Here is a 23572-nt window from a genome sequence, read left to right as displayed (position 1 = left end):
AAATTTGTGACTAAGAGATAGCTGAGAAATATCCCATATATTTAAAAAGTAAATAATACACTTCTTCTAAATAACTAACAAATTCAAAAAGAAAGTTATGAAAATTTTTGACCTGAATGAAAGAAAAACACACATATCAGCATTTATTGGCTGTAGTTAAAATGGTGCTTAGAGAGAAATTTGTATTATTAAATACTTGCACAAAAAAAAAAAAAAAATTCAATGACCTGAGTTTCTACCCTAGGAAATCACAAAAAGAAAAAAAAAATTTAAAATTTAACCTATAGCAGCAAATAAAGGAAACGATAAAGATAATGTCAATAAAAATGAAAAACTAAAAATAATAAAGATCAATGAACTCAAAAACTAGTTCTTTTTGGAAAAGAATCAATAGAATTGATAAATCTCCAACAAAAGGACCAGAGAAAATATTGAAAAATTGGGGAAGACCTCTGGCTGGTGTGGCTCAGTGGACTGAGTGTCAGCCTGTGAACCAAAAGGTCACTGGTTCGATTCCCACTCAGGGCACATGCCTGGGTTTCAGGCAAGGTCCTCAGCTGTGGGGTATACAAGAGGCAACTGATGAATATTTTTCTCACACATCAATGTTTCTCCCCCACTTTCTTTCTCCTTTGTCCTCTCTATGAAAAATGAATAAATAAAATCTTTTAAAAAATTAAAAAAGAAAAACCAGGGGAGGTTGGCAGATTGGGGAGGGGAAAAGACTTTAATTACCAATATCAGAAATGAAAAGGACTTCGCTATACACCCTACAACTAAAGGGTAAGGAATGCCACAATGCCACACCAATAAATCTGATAACAGAATATGGATAAGTTCCTAAAAATACACAAATTGGCAAAACTTATTCAATAAAGAGTAATTTGAATAGTACTATATCTATTAAAGAAATTGAATTAGTATTTTAAAACTTTCTCACAAATAATATTCAGGACAATTCAACTTCACTGGTGAATTCTAAAAACATTTAAGGAAGAAATAATATCAATTAAACCAAATTTTTACAGAAACTAGATGAGAAAAATTTATGAAGGCTTTATTACTTTGATTTCAAAACCAAATAAATACATGAAAAGAAAGAAAGCTCAGATGAAAATCCTTCCTTAACGTAGACACAAAAAACTTTAACAAAGCATTAGCAAATTGAATTTAGTAATATAAAGGATAATACATTACAATCAAGTGGGATCTACCCTAGAACTAAAGATTACTTAAATTTGGAAATCAATCAATATAATTCACTTCATCGAGAGACTAAAATAAAAATACCATATGATCATCTCAATAGCTACAGAAAAAAAGTATTTGACAAAATTTAACAACCATTCATATAAAACCCCCAAACAAACTTGTCATGAAAGAGTATTTATTCAGTTTGATAAAGGGCATATTTATGGGTTAAATTATGTCACCTCCCCCCCCAAAAATGTTGAAGTCTTAACTCCTAGTACCTCACTATATGACCTCATTTGAAAATAGGGTCTTTGTACATGTAGTCAATTTAAGGTTTTTACGGTAGACTCTAATCCACTATGACAGGCACCCTTAAAAAGCAAAATTTTAGACATATTGAGATGCACAGAAGGAAGACTATGTAAAGAGACACAGGCAAAATGCCATGTAAAGGTGGATGATTGGAGAAATGTACTTATAAGCCAAGAAATGCCAAAGATTGCTGGTAAAGCAGCAGAAGCTGGAAAGGGGGCATAGAACAGAATCTCACTCACAGTTCTCAGAAAGGATCAACATTGCCAACACCTTGATTTTAAGCTTCCAGCTTTCAGAGAAATAAGACAAATTCATGTGATTTTAAGCCACATAATTTGTGATAGCACTTTCATATGACAGCCCTGGGAAACTAAAAAACTAATAAGTCTATTAAAAAACACTACCACTAACATCATACTTACGGTGAAAAACTGAACACTACCCTACAAAGACCAGAAACAAGGCAAGGATAAAACTTCTACTCAAGACTGGACTGGAGATCCTGACCAGTGCAGTGAGGCAGGAAATATAGATAAAATGCATAGAGAATGGAACTGAAGGAATAAGGCTGTCTTGAAAGAGATAAAGTTTGAGGACTATTATCACCTGTTGCAAAACTTACTATAAAGATACAATAAGCAAAGCAGTGTGGTGTTGGTGTGAGGATAGGTATATAAATCAACGAAATAGAATGCTGAGTTTAGAAACAGACTCACATTTGACTTGTCAAATAATTTTGACAAAATTATCAAGATAATTTAATGAGGTAAAAAATCTGTCTTTTCAACAAGTATTTCTGAAATAACTCTACATTATATTAAATACTTCAACTCTCTAATTACATTATACATAAAAATTAACTCAAAATAGATTTAGACCTAAGTTAAAGTGTTAAAATTATAAAACTTCTCAAAAAAAAAAATAAAAGAGAGAGAGAGAGAAAGTCTGTGATTCTGGTATAGAGAAGATTTTTGTATAAGATACAAAAAGCAAAAATCACAAAATGAAATATTAATAAATTGGATTTTATAAAAATTTAAATTTTCTGCCTTTTAATGCACTTTTAAAGGCCAGGAAAAATAAGTCACAGATTAGGTGAAACTATTTGCAAAATATCAGATAAATGATTTGTGTGGAGTATTCAAAGAACCCTTACAACTCAATAAAAAGAAAACAAACAACTAAATCTTTAAAAGTGGCAACAAATTAAGATGGTGGCAAGAAAGGAGAAAGTTGAATTCAACTTCTGTAAGCAAAATCAAATACACATGTACACAGGCAGCAATTGCTCTGACAGACAACCAAGCAGTGAATGAACAGCTTCTGACAAGAAACTAAAGAAAGAGAACAATAGAGAAGGCTGGGATGCCTAGGGGGTCCTCCAGGAGCTGTAGCTGCCTGAACTACTCAGGGCAGAGGAGCCTGTGAGTGCTGTTGTTTACTTCCCCTCTGCTCAGAAGGTGACAGGAGTTCTACTGGGAAGGGGCTATCTTTGGCTTACCTGCAGGGTCACCGCAGCAGGATCCCAGTTACATGGCTGGAGTGTTTGCTTCCAAACAAAGAGAACAAGCAGGAACCACAAGGCCTCACCACAGCCACCTGACCTCCCTGCCCAGAGCTGCTCAGGCCCAGCAGGTTAGTGCCCCAGATGCCTTAAGTGCCTGCTCTGCTCTAAGCAGCTTCCCCAAACTACCCCGCATACAAAGCCTGCGCAGAGGTCTCTCCTATATGGGGCCACTTTTCGTACAATAAACCAAAGGGAGACTGTAAAGAAAAGACTCGGGAGCCATGAGAGCTCTAGGGACTGCAGCTCTTCTCCAGGATTGGAGGGGCCACAGAGCTCCATTGTTTCCATCCCCCAAAATCTCCACAGAGTGGGCAGGGGCTCTGTCCAGGTACTCTGGCTTGCCTGCAAAGTCTTTATATTGTGTTCCTGCACACATTGCCCAAGACTTTTTTGACCTGGAAAAGAGAGCAGGCAGAATTAACAATCCCACTTTATAATTGCATCAAAAAGTATAAAATACTTAAGAATAAATTTAACCAAAATCATGAAAGACCTTTAGTCTGAAAAATATAAGACACTGAAGAAAGAAATTAAAGAAGATACACATCAATAGAAGGGTATACCTTGCTCATGGATTGGAAGGATTAATATTGTTAAAATGTTCTTACTATCTAAAATAATATAGGATTCAATGCAATCCCTATTAATATACCAATTGCAATCTCAGAACAAGTAATCCTAAAATGTATATGGAAATACAACAGATCTCAAATAACCAAAGAAATCTTGAGAAACAACAAAGTAGGATATATCATACTCCCTGGTATTAAACTATACTTCAAAGTTATAAGGATCAAAACAGTATGGTAACTGTAATGAACAAAATAAACTAACAAACAAAATAGAAACAGATTCATAGATACAGAGAACAGACTGACAGTTTTCAGAGGGGAGAAGGGTTGAGAGGCTGGGTGGAAAAGGTGAAGGAATTAAGGGAGAAAAAACCTCATAGATAACAGAATGGTAATTGCCAGAGTGAAAGGGAATGAGAGGAGGTGGAAGAGAATAAGGGGAGGGGGATAAATGTAGTGATGAAGGGAGACTTGACTTGGGCTGGTGAACACACAAGAAAAAAAAAACAGTATGGTACTATCATGAAAACAGAATATATATATGAATATATATTCCATGTAATATGAAAAATAGAGACATTTACTGGAAAAGATATAAGATAAAAGAAACATTGTACACAGAACAAGGATGCCTCAGTCCCCTTCAAAATAGGTACCTTGGGACCTCACACAGTTCTCCCAATCACCATCAGCTGCCCTGTTGTATTTTCCTGAATCTCATCAGTGGTCTGAAATCTGTTCCCTTTCAAAGGTGATTTCAGTTTTGGGAAAAGCCAGAAGTCACAGGGTGCCAAATCTGGGCTGTGAGGGGCTGAGACATCTGGGTGATTTGATGTTTCACCAAAAAACTCTGTATGAGATGTGATGCATGGGTGGGTTTGTTGTCATGATGAAGTTGCCAATCACCATTTGCCAATATGTGGCCTTTTGAATCACCTGAATAGTTTCCACAGAGGACTGTTCTAGCTTAATGAAAAATTTGATTCAGATTCGTTGCTCTACTCGTTCTGTTGGTGGAAATCAAGTCTCTGCGTAGGGCATTTCTTTATGCCCCCCTGACTAGGTGTCCTGTGACTCAGATAAGCAAGCTGGACTTGCTAATGCTGGCAGCTGCAAGCTGTTCCAGGCCACTGAGCTATGGTATCCTGAGAATAAAGAGACTTTGCTGAGTACTCCATTACGCCCTTGTCTTATCATCTTGTTTGAAGCTTAGCCTTAAGGACTTACAGTTTTGTTTTGTACTTAAAGTAGTTAATGTTTGAACCCTGGCATCCTGTTTTCTCTTTATGCAATATGGTGTGTATCCTGTAATTGCCACCCTCAGATTTCAATAAAAAGATGGTGCTTGCTCTGATCAGTGCTGACTAGCCTGAGCATGCAGCAGCCCCCTATTCATTCATATTCTGCCTGCTAGAATTACCTCAGCGTCCTCGGTCATCTCACATTTAATACAACACGCTCAGTCATTTTGAATGCAATGGCCACACATTACACATGCTGACTCAATGGTGTCTACCATCCCCACTGACTAGTACAGTGAAGTTGTCATTGTTCACACATGTACATTTCAGTCTACTCTCCTTGGCTGCCAGGTTACATCAATGTCATGCAAACCGTTCTTATTAAATTAATAATGGCTGGACTTTTTCTGGACAGACCTTGTGTGTGTGTGTGTGTGTGTGTGTGTGTGTGTGTGTGTGGAATAGAATAGAGAGCCCAAAAATAAATCCTCACTTACATGGTCAATTAATCTATGACAAAGGAGGCAAGGATATACAAATGGGTAAAGCCTGTCTCTTTAACAAGTAGTGTTAGCAAAATTGGACAGATATATGAAAAAATGAAATTGGACCACTTTATTATACTATATACAAAAATAAACTCAAAATGGATTAAAGATTTAAATGTTAGGTCATAAAAAAGAAACCATGTGTAAGTTCCCAGTGGAGTCACATGAGTCTATGCTTAATCCTCCCAACAATTATGTGTAACATGGGCAAAACGTTTCCAACTAGGGAAGCTCACCCAAACTTTGGTGTCCTAAGTTTTATTGGGGGTCATTAATGTGGTGACTGTGTGACTGACTTCAGCTACTTTCACCTAGACCCTCTTCTGCTCTAAGCAAAACCAAATATCCCCTTCAAGTCACATTGTCAGGGTAAACTTAGCTGATCAGATTGGTACAGAATGGCCTAATATGTGATATATCCTGGAGAATGTTCCATGTACACTTGAAAAAAAAATGTGTATTCTGCAGTTTTTTGATGAAATATTCTAAAAATGTTTATTAAGTTACCTTGTCTAATGTGACATTTAAGGCCATTATTTCATTATTACTTTTCTGTCTAAATGATATGCCCATTGATGTCAGTGGGGTATTAAAATCCCCTACTATTACTGCAGTACTGTGGATTTCTCCCTATATGTCCAATAACAATTGTTTTATATATTTAGATGCTCTTATGTTGGGTGTATAGACATTTACAAATGTTATATCCTTTTCTTGGATCAATCCCTTTATGATAATGTAATCTTTGCTTCTTTTTGTTTTACCATCTATTTTTTTTTTGATGTAAGTATTGTCATTTCAGCTTTCATTTCATTTCTATTTGCATGGAATATCTTTTCCATCCCTTCACTTTCAGTCCTTATGTGTCTTTTGATTTGAAATGAGTGCCTTGTAAGCACTATATAGACTAATCATGTTTTTAAATCTATCCATCTACCCTATTTCTTTCTTATTAGAGCACTTAATCCAATTACATTTAAAGTCATCATTGATAAGTATACAGTTATTGTCATTTTATTAATTGTTTTTAGGTTGTTTTTATAGCTGTCCTCTGTTCTTTTCTTCTCTTGATCTCTTCAGATCTGCTTGGTTCTTTTTTATTCTTTCTCTGTTGAAGCTCCCCCTAAGTTCCTCTATTCTATTCTCAATTTTGGTGAGGATCCTTATAACTGTTTCTTTTAATTCTTTATCAGGCAAATTACCTATTTCCATTTCCTTAGAGTTTTTTCTGGGGATTTTTCTTGTTCTTTCATTTGAGAGATATTCTCTTGATTTTTCATTTGTTTGACTTTCTATGTTTGTTTATATGAATTAGACAAAATTGCTGCCCCTTCCAGTCCTGGGAAAGTAGCCTTCTGCAGTTGTCTGTTCTGTGAGAACTGTGTGTGCAGGGTGGTGTTGGCAGGCCAGTGAGCAGAGCAGGTCTGTAAGGCATGTGGGCACTGGCCAGCCCACTGAACAGGAGCAGCTTCAGGAGGGGAGGCCAGGTGCTTGTAGTAATGCCCTGTTGATCCTGCCTGCTCCTCCCTTTGTGTGAGCGCAGGTCTAGTCACTGTACTTGTTTATACAAGGTAAACCGCTGCTTCTCATGGTGTAACCCTAAAGGAAACAAGCAAATCTCAGCAGAGAAACATTTGAGTTGTACACATTTATTTTTTCTTCACCTCCCATGACACAGATGATCTCATTAAATTATTTGCAATGAAGTGGTTGTCTTTGCTGTCAGGCAATATAGCTACAGAGTTACAGAGGTTGAGGTCATAGGCTTTGGAAAGAGAAATATTGGGATTAAAGGTGAGTTTTGCTACTTACTAGTTACACTTTTGGAAAGTTAATCTTTCCCTGTAGAGGAGGAAAAGTACACCTTTGCTAAGGCCATTTCGAAGGTCAGCTAAGATAATGGATGTAAAGGTGTTAGCACAGCCTAGCACACAGGAAAGGCACAATAAAGATGAGATCTCTTTCCATTAGCTACGTTCTCTTGCTAGCCCATCTGTTCTGAGTGCTCACATTTCACTGAAAGTTTTCTGCAGGTTCTTTCACACGGGTGAGCACATTGGGAAGAAGGCTGGTGGCAATGTGGTGATGTGTGCTCTAGTGCCCATTGGCCTTGCTGGCTGTGAAAAGGCAACTCCCTCAGGGTCTTCAGCCATGTTCAGAATGAAGGGCTGCACTGAATCCCCTCTAGGTCCGACCCGCAGTTCTGGGATGATGCCATTGGGCGTCCAGGATTGATTGACAAGTTTTCTCAGCAGGCTTCACCCTTGTGCTCTGCCTGTGCTAAGATGAGCAGATATTTTTTCATCCCAGTCCTGTTATCAGTGTCCCTCAATCATCACTTGACACTTCCTTCTGCTTATGCATGTGATGAAGGGGCTGAGAGCCTGGAGACCACTCTTATTCCGGCTTCATTCATGCTGTGATTTCTCACCTATTGAAAATGATTCTATTTGGGTGTCTTTATAGCAGCTGGCTTCCTCCTGCTCTTTTTATTTCTCTTGTTTGCTTTACAAATTAGAGAGAAATATTCTCTCCCTGTGTTTTATTTCTATCATGGGCCTGGGAGCATGGAGGAAGCTAGTTTCAAATATACCTTTCTAGATGCCCACAAATCAGGAACTGTTGAATTTCCTTTTAAAATGAAGTACACCAGAGATTGTACCTGCTGGCTTTCTGAGCTTTGAATAAATAGTAAATGAATGGTTACTTCACCAGGATTTTAAATACAGGCTCATTTGCTTCTGTGAATTTCTAAGTGAGACTGAATTTTGAAATGACGGGTGACGAGAGATCACAAACTCTGTATTCTAAGCAAATGATATAGCCTCCCAAGGCCATCCACCATCTGCCAGCCAAGTGTCTAAATTGCTACAGTTCAAATCCCACTCCAGTAAACAACATTAACCAAAAGGTTCACTTTGCGGAATCATTTTCAAGTCCTGAAAAGTGGTCCACACTGACATTCATTATGGCAAAGGGGCAAAAACATCATTTTTAGAGAAAAAAATGACCTGAGTTTCAGTAACTTGCAGAAAACTGAGAGGATTAAAAATAATGAAATCATAGTAGAATATGCTTATTGAAAACTTTCTCCTTCTTGGTTTTGGGTTTAGCACTTTACCAATATCATTTTGTTGAATTCTCAACCCAAGTTTTGAAGTAAGTATAACATAACCTAATTTTGTAGATGAGAGAAGTGAGGATTTGAGAACTTCAATGACTTAGCAAAACTCGCACAGATGGTAAATAGTAGAACCAGGATTCAAACCCTATCCTGCCTAAAACCCCAAACTATGCTCTGAGCCAGCAGTCCCCTAAACCAGGACTACACAGCTGTACTTCCATAGCTACACACGCGTTCCCTGAGGAGCTTGTAAGTCAGAAACTATTGGCTTCACCCCGAGTGGCTCAGAAGGTGTCAGATGTGAAGGAATTCTGTACTCTGCAATCACCCCTGGATTCTGAATTTGCACAAGAAGATTACAGAAATATTCTCCAGATTATGGCTGCACAAAGACAGACAGACTGCTGGGATTGGAGTTAAAGACATATACTCTCACCTTTTGAGTAAGTTGCTTGATGATATATCTCAATCACATATCTGAGACCAGTATCATAATACTCATCTTCTAGTATCTTCTACGTTTTTAATGAAAACCGGAAAAGATAATGTGGCAGGGAGAGCACTGAAAATGGCGGAATGTTATATATACACTTATTATACATTTAATACTATGCTAATCTGTTTTCTATTCCCTGGGTAGAACAGACTTGAGTGCTCTACGCAGAACAAACTTGAATCTCATTTTTAACATTTTTGTGCAAACTTCACCCCCACACCTAGTCCCATTGCCTTTGTTCCCAAGAACCAACAATGTGTGGCCCTTCTGAGGGCTGTCTTAGGGCAACTGAGGCTATTTTGTCCTCAAAGGCTTACTTGTGCAGAGGGAGGCCCTAGCTGGCTCAGGCTGACGCAACTCTGAGGCATAATCTGCTCTGCAGGTTCAAGATCATAGGCTTTAACCTGAGATGGCACACTTGCATGGTTTTTTCCCCTATGCTGGCCCAGCTCGCTCACTTCCCTGCTGGTATCTCCTGGGAACTCTTCCTCAATAAAGCACTGGCACAGAGCCTTCCACTTAAGATGGGCTCCTGGAGAAGCTAATCTCCAGGTCTGAGAGCAGTGCCTTTCTATGCAGGACTGATCAATATGGAAACTCTTATCACCTCCGTTTTGTTTTTCCTTGTCAGCAAGCCCAGAGTCATTTTGTAGTTTGAGGTTGTGATAGAGTTCTAGATGCTCAACCTGCTCTTAGATTTTTTTTCTGCCTTTCACTTGATGGAAAGGCCCTAGGCCAATGCAGAAGTTGGGGACTGCTCATCCCTTATGCTCAAGTGAGAAAAAGGAGAAAAGAGGAGAAACTGATAGGAGTGATACTAATCAATATTTCCAAAATATGATTATACCATACTAGTCAGTATCACAACTGCTTTTTAGTTTTTGTTAGTTTGGTTTTTACCCATTGGTTCGCATTGGCTAACATTTCAGAAATGAAGAGTCCCCAGAGCCACTTCTGGCATTATTCTTTTTGTCTGCTCCTATTTTCTTCTGTGTGGCAAATGAAGGGCCCTAAAAAATTGACCTTATGTTATCAGGTCCTTCTGACTCTTATTCTGCATGGGACAAAATTGGTAGGGTGTGAGGCAAGTCAAAACTGAAATTTCTGTATGAAAAAAAAAAATCTATGAACACTGGGAATATTAGCCTTTTGAGGAATCAAATATTTTTTCACAATATGACTTTTTTAGTTTGGCTTATTTATCCAAGCAACAATAGGAAAGTCTTGTTAAAAATCAATTAAAATCCGAATTCTTAGAGTTAGTGCATCCTTCTGCCTGAATAGTGAACATCTACAGACCCAAAATAGCTGTAAGAAACTATTTTAGGGTAAGTATCAACACAGTGATCCTAAAATGAATGTTACCAGCTGCTTCATATCATATACTTAGAAGAAATCTGGTTATGTTGTTTTGCTGTTATAAGGAATAAAAATTGAATAATTTGATCATCTTTCACATATCAAATCATTTTTATTTTGACATATGTCCTGAATTTTAAACCCAAGTACCTAGAGGGAGACAACACAGTTATAGACCACAGAAAAAGTCACATGGTTTTAGCACATCAAAGGAACTCTGAGAACTGATTGGGAATTTATGAAGCATGATGACAGAACTCAATTGTGTGGAGTTTATTTGTGACAATAAAACATGTTGGGTTTGTAACATTGAATTTTAAGATCTTTATATCTTTAAAAAATCCCCTGGGTGTTAGTTAATATTGTCCCTTTAAGGTCACTTTCACTTATTATTATCATTAATTTTTCCTCCAAAGGAGGGACTGGGGAGTGAAGGAGATGGGTACCAGACGTTTGCTGTGCCTGCAACCAAAAAATGGGGAAGAGGGGCCAGCTGTGTTTATTCAATATGGGCATTTTGGTCCAAAATGGGGATTCTGGTCCATTCTCACTGGTGTCCACAGCACAAATTCCTTAAGGTCAAGCAAGTACAGAACCTCAAGCATGAATAATTAATAAGGATGTACAAGATGTCAGAATTCACGTTCCCTGGATTTGCTAAGATGCAGATAAATTGGAATCTGACAAAAACAAATTGTGTTTAATAACCCTGAGAGACGTGTTCCCTGAAGCATTCTGCACTTCTCTGGTCGCTTCTTCTCCAACTGCTTCTATCTTAATTTATAGTTGACAAAGACTAGCAAAAAAAAAAAAAAAAAAGATGCATGAACTTAAGTAATAAAATCAGTTACAAAACCACTTTATCACATATTTAATGTTCTTCTCTACCACTTTTAAAAATAACTTTCTAATCTCTCTATTTAGGGAAGGCACATAAAGTATCATTTAGTTTCAGCTGAGAAAGCATCTTCCAGAGCCAGTTCTGGGCAGTGTCATGGAATGAATCATCTTTTGGAACTTCCTTGATTAAGTGAAAGAGAAAGGTGAGTGGTAGAAACTAGCCTCACTGAGAGCAGGAAAAGAAAATGCCCCCTGTTACCTCAAAAGCAGTATTTCCCAGCACTAGACATAGATCTACCTAATGCCAAACTATGAAGCCAGGGAGAAATTATATCACTAAGAGGTTCTGTGTTCCTCCAATTTTTTATTTATAATTTTTCCCTGGAGGCTCTTCAAACCTCTCATTAGTACTTGACAAATGTGTTCATTTGGCGTTTTCAGATTGTCCAAATCTTTTTCTTCCTTTAAGAACAGGTATGCCTAGTTAGAAATCAACTGCATATGTCTCAAAACTAAAGGAGAGAAAACATATAACTCCTCCCCATTACCCACAAAGGGGAAGCATTACTAAAACTAAAAGCAGCATTCAAGCTTAAGTTAGACCAAATTTTTTCAAACTCTATAAATCTACTGAGTTAAACTATCAATATGTCTTCAGTAGATATCTTTGATGGTGCTGTGTGTGCGACAAAATAACACTAATTATACACCTTTTCTTCAGAGAGCCTTGGCGCAATATCCAAAAACAATAATAAATTAGTATTCCTTTTTTAAATTTCAAATAATAATTTAGACTGTTATTAGAAAATTATGGGACTAAAGTGAGGGTAGGAAGGCCCTATAATTAAGAGAAAATGAGAAAATACATTTTACAAGTTATCAACCATTAAGTACAGAGACCACATTAAAAAATAACAGTTTCTGACAAAGCTGGAACTTTTGATCACTGAGGAAACAATGCATTATTCACTAAGTGGTTTTGGAACATGTTACCAATCATCTGTATGACAAATTAGAGTGGTTCAAATATTATACAGCATCAAAATAAATTTCACATAGATTACATATTTAAATATAAAGATTAAACCATAAAAATTAACAGAAAGTAGAAGTCATGATTTTACATAATTATGGTGTGGAGAAGGCCTTTGTAAGGATTGTGCCAAAAGGAAAAATTATTCAAAGAAGATACTGTTAAATTTGATCATATAAAAATTAGAACTTGTGTATATCAAAGATCCACTGTGAAAAAATTAAGGCAAGACAAAAATGTCACTAAAATATTTTCAACATATGATGTGAAAAGAGGTGAGGTATTAAAACTCTCACAAAGAAATTAGAAAAATGAAAACGCCAATAGAAAAAAAATACAAGTGAAGTAATAAAGCACATTACAAGAGATGAAATCTACCAGTCTGTAAGCATATTTAAAAAGTGTATAAAACACTAGCAACAAAAAATACACGTTACACCAATAGAGATGTTAATTTTTATCCATCAAATTATCAAGAGTATTTTAAAGCTAACATTCTAGGGATTGGCAAGTGTTCAGGGAAATAATCCTTCTGAGAAGCACAAATTAACATACATCTTCTATAATTCATTTAGGCAAAATTTATGAAAAGACCTCAAATTGTTCTTGCTCCTTTTCTAGAGGATCTTATTCTGGAGATATTCCTTTTGTGGTAAGCATAAATAGCAATTTAATAAGACATACCTGAGAATCACAGAGCAGATTGGCCCATTTACTTCCATTTCTACTTTCTTGTAGCATATTCTGTCAACATGTATCTCCATAATTAATTTTAATGATTATACAATATTGCATTGTGTGGCTATATGATAACTTACATATCCATTTCCATGCTGATGGACATAGAGGACATTTCAAGATTTACTTTTTTAAAAATACTTCATCCATTGACTTCCAGACAAGATGAAGGCCTAGACAGACCCGCTGCATCTCTCTCCACAACTAAGAAGGAATACAACTACCTCAAATAGAGACAACCAGAAGTTCCAAAAAGTCGAGCTGCATGAAGTCCAACAAACAAAGATATAAAGAAGAAATACTCATCCGGACAGGTAGGAGGGGTGGAGCCAGGGTGGAGAGGACGAAGTGTGGTGGCAGCAGCGGCAGCGGCAGCAGCAGCAGGCCAGCGGAAAGCACAGTCACATGTTTTAAAAAGTGAGGAGGGACACCTGGGGAGTGTGCCCAGCACCAAACCAGACCATGCAGCTCATGGTCCCAGCACCAGGGAAAATAAAGCCTCATTGCTTCTGACTGTGCAAACCAGTGGGGGTTGGGGCAGAGAAAGAAATAGCCAGTCTCACAGCAGAGTCCACTTGTTTGAAGGGCCCCCACAGTCCTAGAATGTCTGCAGACCCACCCACTCTGGGAACGACAAGCAGGGCAAAAATAGAGAGGTGCCAGACCCATACAAAGTGGGAGAAGTGCCTGGAAAAGGGGCAAGTGCTGAGCTATTGGCATTGTTCCCTCTAAAATCCCTCTCCAATATCCAGCACAACAACATGGTGAAACAGGTCACCCTCTACCAATGAGAAAACCTAAGGCTCCGCCCCTTACAACATAACAGGAGTGACAGCTCTACCTGAGACACAGAAGCAAACAAACACAGGAGTCTATCAAGATGAGGAGACAGAGAAGTGTGGCCCAAAAGGAGGAATGGATCAAAGTTCCAGTGGGAGAACTAAGTGACAAGGAGATAGCCAACCTAATAGGTACAGAGTTCAAAACACTGGTGATAAAGATGCTCACAGGCTTGACAGATACACTTTAGTACAGCAAACGCATAAGGGAAGAAGTGAAGGCTATGCTAAATGCAATGAAAGAAAATCCACACAAAATCAATGGTGAAGGGAAGGAAACCGGGGTTCAAATCTATGCTTTTTACATAAGGAGGAAAACAACAGTCAACTAGTACAGAATGAGGAAACAAGAATTGAAAAATATGAGGAGAGACTTAGGAACCTCGGGGACAACTTTAAACATGCCAACATCCAAACAACAGGGGTGCCAGAAGAAGAAGAGGAAGAGAAAGAAATCAAAAAATTATGTGAGAAAATAATGAAGGAAAACTCCCCACATTTGGTGAAGGAAATAAACATACAAGTCCAGGAAGCACAGAGAGTCCCAAACAAGCTAGACCCAAAAAGGACCATACCAAGACACATCATAATTAAAATGCCAAAGGTGAAAGATAAAGAGAGAATCTTAAAAGTAGGAAGAGAAAAGCAGAGAGTTACCCAAAAAGGGGTGCCTATAAGACTATCAGCTAAATTCTCAAAAGAACTTTGCGTGCATGAAGGGACTGGCATGGTGATGAAAAGCAAGGACTTACAACCAAGATTACTCTAACCAGCAAAGCTATCATTTAGAATGGAAGGGCAGATAAAGTGCTTCCCAGACAAGGTAAAGCTAAAGGACCTCATCATCATCAAGCTATTATTATATGAAATGTCAAAGGGACTTAAGAAAAAGAAGATCAAAATTATGAACATTAAAATGAGAACAAACTCACAACTATCAACAATTGAATCTAAAAAATAAGAACAAAATCAACTAAGCAAACCAGAATAGGAACAGAATCATAGGTATGGGGATCATTTGGAGGGTTATCAGCTGGGAAGGGGAAGGGGGAGAAATGGAAAAATGGTGCAGGGATTAAGCAGCATAATTGGTAGGTACAAAATAGACAGGGGGAAGTTAAGAATAATATAGGAAAGAGTGAAGCCAAAGAATGTATATGCATGACCCATGGGGTGGGATTGCTGGAGGGAAGGGGGGTACTGGGCAGAGGGGAGCAAAGGGGAAAAAAATGAAAATACTGTAACAACATAATCAATAAGATATACTTTTTAAAAAAGAAATAAAAGGGATCTATATAGAAAGAAAAAGAAACTCCATCACTCAGCAATTTTAAGCAATGGCTTTATAATATTTGCTTCTATGGAGAAGAGAAAACAGGCAGAAAAAAATAAATGGATACTACAAGGAACGCTATACAAAGTCATAATGAGAGATTGTGTGCTTTCTGATGATAAGATGATTTGCAAAATTTGTTTATTCGGTCTGCTATTATTACCAGCAGGGATTCTCAACATGGGGTGTGTAGACCTTAGAGGGATCAGTAAACCTAAAAATGCAAATTAAAAAAAAATGCTTCAGAAAACATCCTACTCAATACATCTTAGTACACATCTCAAATTACTTCCTTAATATTAGTTCCCAGATATAGAATAATTAAGTCAAAGTGTGCCCATTTAAAATATAAATACATAGTTTTAAAAACCTGTAGCAGGTTATTCCCACCAATAATTTAAAGGTGCCATTTCCCCATACTTCAGCTTCAGAGAATGTCAACAATCTTTTTAAACATTATCTTTCTCATAGATTAAAAAAAAAAGTATCTCATTGTTTTATTTGTAATTCTTATTTTACATATCAACATGAATTTGCCTATCTTTTATTCTTTCTGTTTTAAAAAGGTTTTGTTATATTAAAATATTAACTTTGTGTATGTGTTACAAAGTTTCTTTAAATATATATCTGTTTTTGATCTTTGTTTATGTTAATTTTTAGTACAAAATTTTTAAATCTCTACATGGCTATACCTCTAAACATTTCCTTTATGGTTTCTATACTTTGTGTCATTTTTCAGAAAGTCTTTCCCCACCCAGCACAAGTAAATCTATATTCACTACACTTACTTTTCAAAAATGTTTTATTATGAAAAATTTCAAACATACCTTAAAATGGAGAGAATTACACATAGACCCGTCATAAAGTCAGCAAGCATTTGCAACTGTTGCTGTATTTATCCCTGTTTCTCTTTTATCGTTTTTTCCCTGAAGAGTTATAAGCAAATCCCTACCATTTTATCACTCATATATCATTCACTATGCATCTCTAAAAACAATTTTTTGACAAATCCACAGCAACAATTACACATCTAACAAAATCAACAATGATTCCTTGGGATCGTAATATCCCACTCATTATCAAATTCTCCCAATTATCTAAAAAACATCTTTTCATAACTGGTAGGTTTGAATCATATCTAAACAAGACCTATGGATTTCGTGATTCTCAGATCTCTTTTAACCTAGAAGTTTCTGCTCTTTTTTCTTTCTTTTATTTTCTTGCTACTGAATTGTGACAGAAGCCAAATTTATTATCTTAAAGAATGTTACCACTTTTCTAATGTAGTCTACTTCTTTGCGTGGTGGCATTTAACTTGTTCCTTTAGCCTTATAATTTCTGTAAAGGGAAGTTAAGACTCAGATTTAGCTTCTTCACAAGACTAGTTCATTACTATTACTATGGGCTTCATATAGCATTATATCATAAGTCAAACAACATGAGCTTGCCTTACTTACTGATAATAAGGTTGACCACTGAATTGATTTAATTTTCTCATCAACTAGAGCTATGTAATTAACCTGAATTGGGTTTTTTTAACTGCAAATTTTCAGAGAAAGAATTAGGCAATTAGTCACTTTAAATAGTGTCTAGTGATTTGATATGATTTTCATGTTTTGCATCATGAAACTATGGGTTTTTGAATATTCAATGTGTATCAGTCATTTGGCCTTTCAAATTGTCTCATTTTTGGCTAATAGAGCCTTTTTATGTTGTATCCTATGTCCTTTGACATAAAACTAACAGTTTTAATTCTGACATCAAAGTAGCTTTACAATTATAAATAAACTGCAAAAATGGTACAGACAGTTCTGCACCCATTTTCCCTTATTTTTAACATCTTATATTATCAAAACGATAAACTATATTTTTATTTACATTTGCCTATTATATGGTTTTCCATCTTTTTAATTTTAACCTTTTGAATTAGTTTAATATGTATCATGGGCACAACACGGATTTGTTACTCAGTATAAAAACTTTTCCTTTAGTAATTAAGATATTACTTTTATTGATATTGTTGACATATTTGTTCTCATTACTGTCATATTTTTGCATGTTACATTTGTTAGTATAGTATGTGGTCCCTTTTCCTTGTTCTTTATCTCCTTTTACTTTTAAGAAAGTTTGTATAATTTTCCAGTTGTTGCATTCATACTAATACCTTTATATAATCCCTTAGTTACCCTTATAGCAAGACATTGTTTGTTGGTTTTCTAATATGTAAAGTATTAAAATAAACTTTAAAAACTAGGGTCATGTGGGACAAAGCCTAGCAATATTTAAGGCAGGAGATATTCCGCATGGGTTTGAGTGTGCCAGGTCCCCTAAAGCATCTCAGAGTGGGGTTGTATACTTGAAGTCATCTTACCTGGACTGCAGTTGTTTAATCCCATCTCTACTGAGTCCAACAGGGCAAGAACAGTGGAGATGTTCAGAAAGGTATCTCTCTAAACAAAATGGGCTCATCAGCATGGGAAAAAGACAGAAAAGACAGGCAGAAAGGTGGTATCAAATGACACTTCAAAATTTTGCACCACTTTGACTTTACTAGTTAGATATTTCTACCAAAATTTCCTTAGGAGACCCAAAGCACACATCCTCTGATCCATATGAAGCTGCTCATTGGATAGATGAACTAGCAAGTATCTTTGTTTGTTATTCATTGGTTCATTCATTCATAAACCCAATGATATGTTTATTGAATTTTAGAGAGAAAGGAAGGGAGAGAGAGAGAAAGAGGGCGAGAGCAACATCAATCGATTGCCTCCCCAACATGCCCGGACCAGGGATCAAACCTGAAACCTAGGTTTGTGCCCTGACCGAGAATTGAATCTGCAACCTTTTGGTGTACTTGTCAACGCTCCAACCCAGCCACTGGCCCAGGACTAACTTGCCAAGTTTTAAACCCTAAATTATTCTTGGCAACAGAAAAATACACTTTGGACTAAATTCTACTGAATCATCCTTATGATGCAGAGAAACTCATCAACAAAAAGTGCTTTCCCACAAAAGATCCTAATAAGAAAATTTTGGGTAACTAATGAAGGGTAATGACACGTATTGATGCTATGGATCCAAAATTAATTGCAAGGTACTGGCCTACTGCTGCATGAAATTATTTTTTTTTTTTAATAGTGTGAATGAGGCAATTAAGGCCATGAGTGAAAGATTTTAGGCATAGTACCTCCAAGTACATATTTGGGATATTATGAAAATTAAAAATTTAATCTTTGTAAGGTGTTTGCCATGATAAAAATCATTGCTAGGATTTCTGTCATGTAAACTTCCATTGTTCTTGGACTGAGGGGATGGAGTTGAGCACAGATGCATCTGTGAAGCAAAGTGCATTCTTTTGTCATTTACTGAGATGGGCTACTTCGCAAAAGAAAAATATATAATTAATTTACCTCCTTGGAACGTTGTGACAATTTACTAATTAATATTATACAGTGCTTTGGAAACATCAAGTGAAATAAAAGTGCTAAATATTGTGCAACAACTTTCTTTTGAGCAGCATCTTCAATGCACAGTTATGTAACCCAATTTAATTAAACAATACAAAGTTAAATAATAAAGAGCAGAGGAAAAGATAAATTAAGAGGCATTATCCAGGGAGAAAGGCATATTTTCAGATGTGATTTAAAAATAGGGTGAATCAATGAGGCAGAGAGATATTGGAAACCCGTTTTACTTGAGAGAAGATAGAGACAGGATCTCTTCTTAGACAATCTGCTCCGTTCCCTGGGACCTCATTAGGACATTAAACTCATCAGCATCTCAAATAACAGTGAATGTTAATAGCAATCACTGGTGAGACACAAAAGACCACTTAGTTACCCTTTGGGAGAGGAAATGCAATCATTACTGAGAATTGTCCAAGTCATATAAAAGTTGAAAAATGTAATAAATTGTGTCTGGCTAACACTGAAAATCCATGCTTCCCATCTAGACTTTAAAGTTACTCCTGGGAAGCACTTACCCAACCAGGAACTCCATTTCATTTCCGGGCCACCTCGCTTCTAAGGGAAGCTGTGGGGCTATTCTGGCTGATGGAAGGTTATCAGAAGTGATGTGTGCCACTTCCATATTGAGGTGGATAATTAATAGCTGTGCTTCTGCCATAATCATTTATCTTCCCACAGCACCCCTGGTGCCTCCTTGTTCAAGATAGTGGCATCAAAACATGGCAGGACCTTGAATCTCAGAGTCCCCACTTGAAGGAAAGCAACCCAAGAGAGTTGCCTAAGTCAGACATTCACCTTGGGCCGAGCGCCAGTGATAAATAAAATTGTGTTTGTTAAAGCAGTGATATTTTAGAGTTGTTTGTTACCATTTCTAGAAACATTTTACCATTCCTAGTAACATATTTTTACCTCTAAAGTAGAATTTTTTACCTAAACACCTAGTTATTAGAATAGCCAGTTATCACAGACTATGCAAAGAACAGAGTGAACAGGGCAGGAAAGAAACAAAAATCTAGGTGGAAGAATACATATGCAAGGTGAAAACATGGGAGAGAATACAGCAGATTGGTCAGTTTGGCCAAAATGAAGAGCTGGGAAATGGCCCACTCTTAAAAACAGTACCGAGGTCAATAAAACAAGAAAAAAAATTCTTTAAAATGAATTGGATTTCAGAAACCAGACGTCATATAAGTCTTTAGTGAAAACAATTTTCCTCCAGTGTTGACAGAATAAGTCAGAGTATAGTGGATGGAGAACTGAAGTAAAACTGAGTAGAAAAGTGACATGCAAAATGCTATTTCAAGAAACTCACCATTAAAGGGGAAGAAAGATATATGAAAGTAGCTAGAGGAAGCTGCAAGAATGAGGGATACACTTGTTTTGTTGTAGGACTGGTGTAACTGGTAGGTACCACTAGAAATGCTACAACAGGGAGTTATGTGAGAGACAGGAGAGTCCCTAAGAAAATGCGAGAGTGTGATACCAAGTCCACGTGGACGGACTTGCCTTGGATGGCAGGAAAGGAACTTCTTTTGCTAACAAAGGTGAGCATAGGTGCAAATTGGAGGAGGGATGGCTGCCTACTCTCACTATGGGGACTGCAAAGAAGTTAGAGCTATGGGCAATAATGTTTCAATCAATAGTAAAACAAGAAATGGAATTATGTCAAGACAGTGTACATTCAAATAAGAATGAAAATTTATTACAAGACCAAGTAAAGAGGAGGACTGCAAGGATATAAATGTAGACATAGAAGGTTCACATATAAGGATACAGATGTGAAATGTAGTAAAAACAATATATTGAAGGAAAAGGCAGCCTTTGTTATAGATACTGGCAATATATTTGATAGTTATCTTGCAAATATTTTGAGCTAGATGAGAAAAAAGAAAAATAATTATTATCAAGGGCATACAACGTGCCAGGTTGTGAATGGACCAGTTTGACAAATATTTCTCATTCATTCCACATCACAACTACATAAGGTACTATTTTCATTTTCTAACAGATAAACTGGAATTCAGGTCACAGTTATCAAGTAACAGAACTACAGTTCAAACTCACGTCTGTGTGACTTAAAAATTCACAGTCCCGCTTTTCCGCCATCTTGGAGCCTGTGGAGCCTGCCAGGAATAGGACTTCTACAATGACAAATATGTCTGGGAGGCTGTGATCCAAGGCCAGTTTTGCTGGCTATAAATGGGGTTTCCGGAACCAAAGGAAGCACACAGCTCATCTTAAAATTGAAAGTGTTTATGCTGAAGATGAAACTGAATTCTATCTAGGCAAGAGGTGTGCTTATGTGTACAAAGCAAAGAGCAACACACTAACTCCTGGTGGTAAACTAAACAAAACCAGAGTCATCTGGGGACAGGTAAGTCTGCTCAGGGAAACAGTGGCTGATTTGTGCTAAATTCCAAAGAAACCTTCTTGCTAAGGCCATTGGACACAGAACCTGTGTAATGATGTACCGCTCAAGGATTTAAACTTATTGAAAAGTAAATAAACAGCCCTCAATGGTGTGGCTCAGTTGGTTGGCGGGGTGGTGGGTGGTGGTGGGGGGTCCTTTGGCAAAGGGTTGGTCTCTGGTCAAAACGCAAAGGGGAGCCAACTGATGGATGTTTCTCTCACACGTTAATGGTTCTCTTACTCTTTCTCTCTTCCTTCCTTCTCTCTAAAATAAGTAAATAAAGTCTTTTTTTTTTAAGTAAAAAAAAAAAAATTACCATCCCATTATACTTCCGAACTGCTATTTCTTTAGACAGTGAAAGAGCACTCACTTTGAAGATAAATAAGCCCAAACCGATGTTTCCACATCTTACTTCCTATATTGTTAACTTTCTAACAACAAGGTCTATGTCTTTATTCACCTTGGTATCATACATAACACAGTGCTGAAGAATATTAAAAGTGCCCAATAACTGATTGTAAGAGTAAGTTTAATTTCCTCATGCCCATCTTCATATTCACAGCAGAACAAAATGAAAATATTACAAAGGAAGACAAATAAAAGAGAAAAATGTTTTAAAAACTTAGAATGAGATAATTAAGAAATAACTGAAACAGAAAAGTAATTGATGGTGCAGATTGCATAACACAATGTATGTATTAATAATTGCAAGGGTTATTTGAATGACATGTTGATGACAGTGAAACTCATGACAAGAATAGCACATTCCTGCTCCAGACCAGATCCTAATATTTTTAAGTGCATATACTCAAAAAGTCTAAACAGCATATTGTTGTCAATTAACAATTATCAAATATTCCAAAAATAATTTGTGTGTTCCAAAACCTACATTGAATTTTAAAATTACATTTCTATGTTCACACTGCAAATAGTGATATTTTGTTTAAGTTGATTTTAACCCATTTTTAGACTCTATTTGAGGAGCCCAAAGAGCCCTCCTTTTAAGGACCAGATTTTAATAAATACAACTTTAATAACATGGAGTTAAGAGTTTGGAAGCAAAACAATGCATATTCTAACAAAAGCTCACAGCTTTAGGTATCAAATGAAATCATAATATGCATAATGCACAATAAGAAACATTTGCAAACTCCATGTATGGAGTGTGGATACATCTGGCATAATATTTAATTTGAATACTATCTTTGTGTTATGTATTCAGCATGTCAAATAGTACCAGTTATTTCAGTCCCCCAAATTAACAACATATTTAAATGCTTCATTCCAAGTGTATAACCAACAAAGCCCAAACCAAAAGTCATAAGAAAAGGGAACGGTCTAAAGTTAAAACACCAGATTTTATTTTTTATTAAAAATTACTTTTATAAATTATACAGAATGCTTTATGAAATCCAAGCCAAACACAAGGAAATAATGATTCTAAATCCAACAAGCTATAAGTGAACATCAACCTACACATCTCCAGGCAGAAATTTATATAAACAATAAATAGATAAAAGAGACATTAATTATTATAAAATAGGGATTCTTCTATGAATGTTTTAAAATTATTTAATTTATTTGCACTTAACAGCAAAACAGAGTAAAATGTAAAACATTTTAAGTTTGGATAAATTTTTTAACCAAATTAATAAAAATCAAAAAGAAAACTATTGAGTGTCTGGAATTATTATGATTATGTTTTAAACTATATTTCACTTCTCGATGCTACTGATTGATAATATGAAAAGATGAGGCAATTACCACACTAACATTTCCTCCTGCCTTTTATTTCATTTTTTGTTGATTAAATATTGTCTGAGCTATCAAGATTTACATTCCACCTCAATTCTTATAATTCCCATAGATTTTTAGTCTTAGTTTTATATTGAAGTGAAATGATGCTCATCTCTGTTCTTTCCATCATGTCCTCTCCTTTCCTGAGTTTTTTATTTTAATAAATTGCCTGAATTTCAGCATCAAGTAGCCTTGCCAGGAAGGACTTACCAAAGCTGTTTGTTCATGTTTGGGAATGTCTGCCTCTTACTTTCACACATTAATGGACAGTTTTGATGGGTGTAATATTTTTGGGCCACACTCTGCCTCAGAATGAAGCTGCTTTCATTCCATTGTCCTTGGGAATTTAATATTGTTATGAAGAAATCTGAGGCCAACCTGATTCCCCCAAATAGATGTTATTCAATTACTGCTTAAGATCCCAACCATATTTTTATCTGTAAAATTTGCTAACTTGATTAAGGCATAAATCAGGATTCTTCATTCAGTATTAACCTTCTCTGGAGTATGGCCTGCTCATTCAATGTGGAATCAGTTCTTTATTTATTTCAAGGAACTGTTTTATTTAAATTAATGTCTTTCAATTATTTTTGTTTTATTTGTTGGATTCTCAACTTCAGAAACACTAACTATCCTAATATAAAACAATATCTTTTTTTCATGTATATATTTTTCTAGCTGTATAAGATTTTTGCCTTT

At 36.3% G+C, this 23572-nt stretch overlaps 1 pseudogene; it reads left to right on the top strand.

Annotated features, from left to right (window-relative positions):
• The first annotated feature begins 20821 nt into the window (after positions 1–20821).
• LOC150004334 (large ribosomal subunit protein eL33 pseudogene) lies at positions 20822–21152 on the top strand (annotated as a pseudogene).
• Positions 21153–23572: the final 2420 nt, after the last annotated feature.

This window comes from Furipterus horrens, unplaced genomic scaffold (assembly GCF_987537825.1).
Source record: "Furipterus horrens unplaced genomic scaffold, mFurHor1.1.pri manual_scaffold_7, whole genome shotgun sequence".
Classification (NCBI taxonomy): Eukaryota; Metazoa; Chordata; class Mammalia; order Chiroptera; family Furipteridae; genus Furipterus; species Furipterus horrens.
The sequence above is the reverse complement of the archived record's forward strand: the minus strand, read 5'-3'. Positions and strand labels throughout refer to the sequence as shown.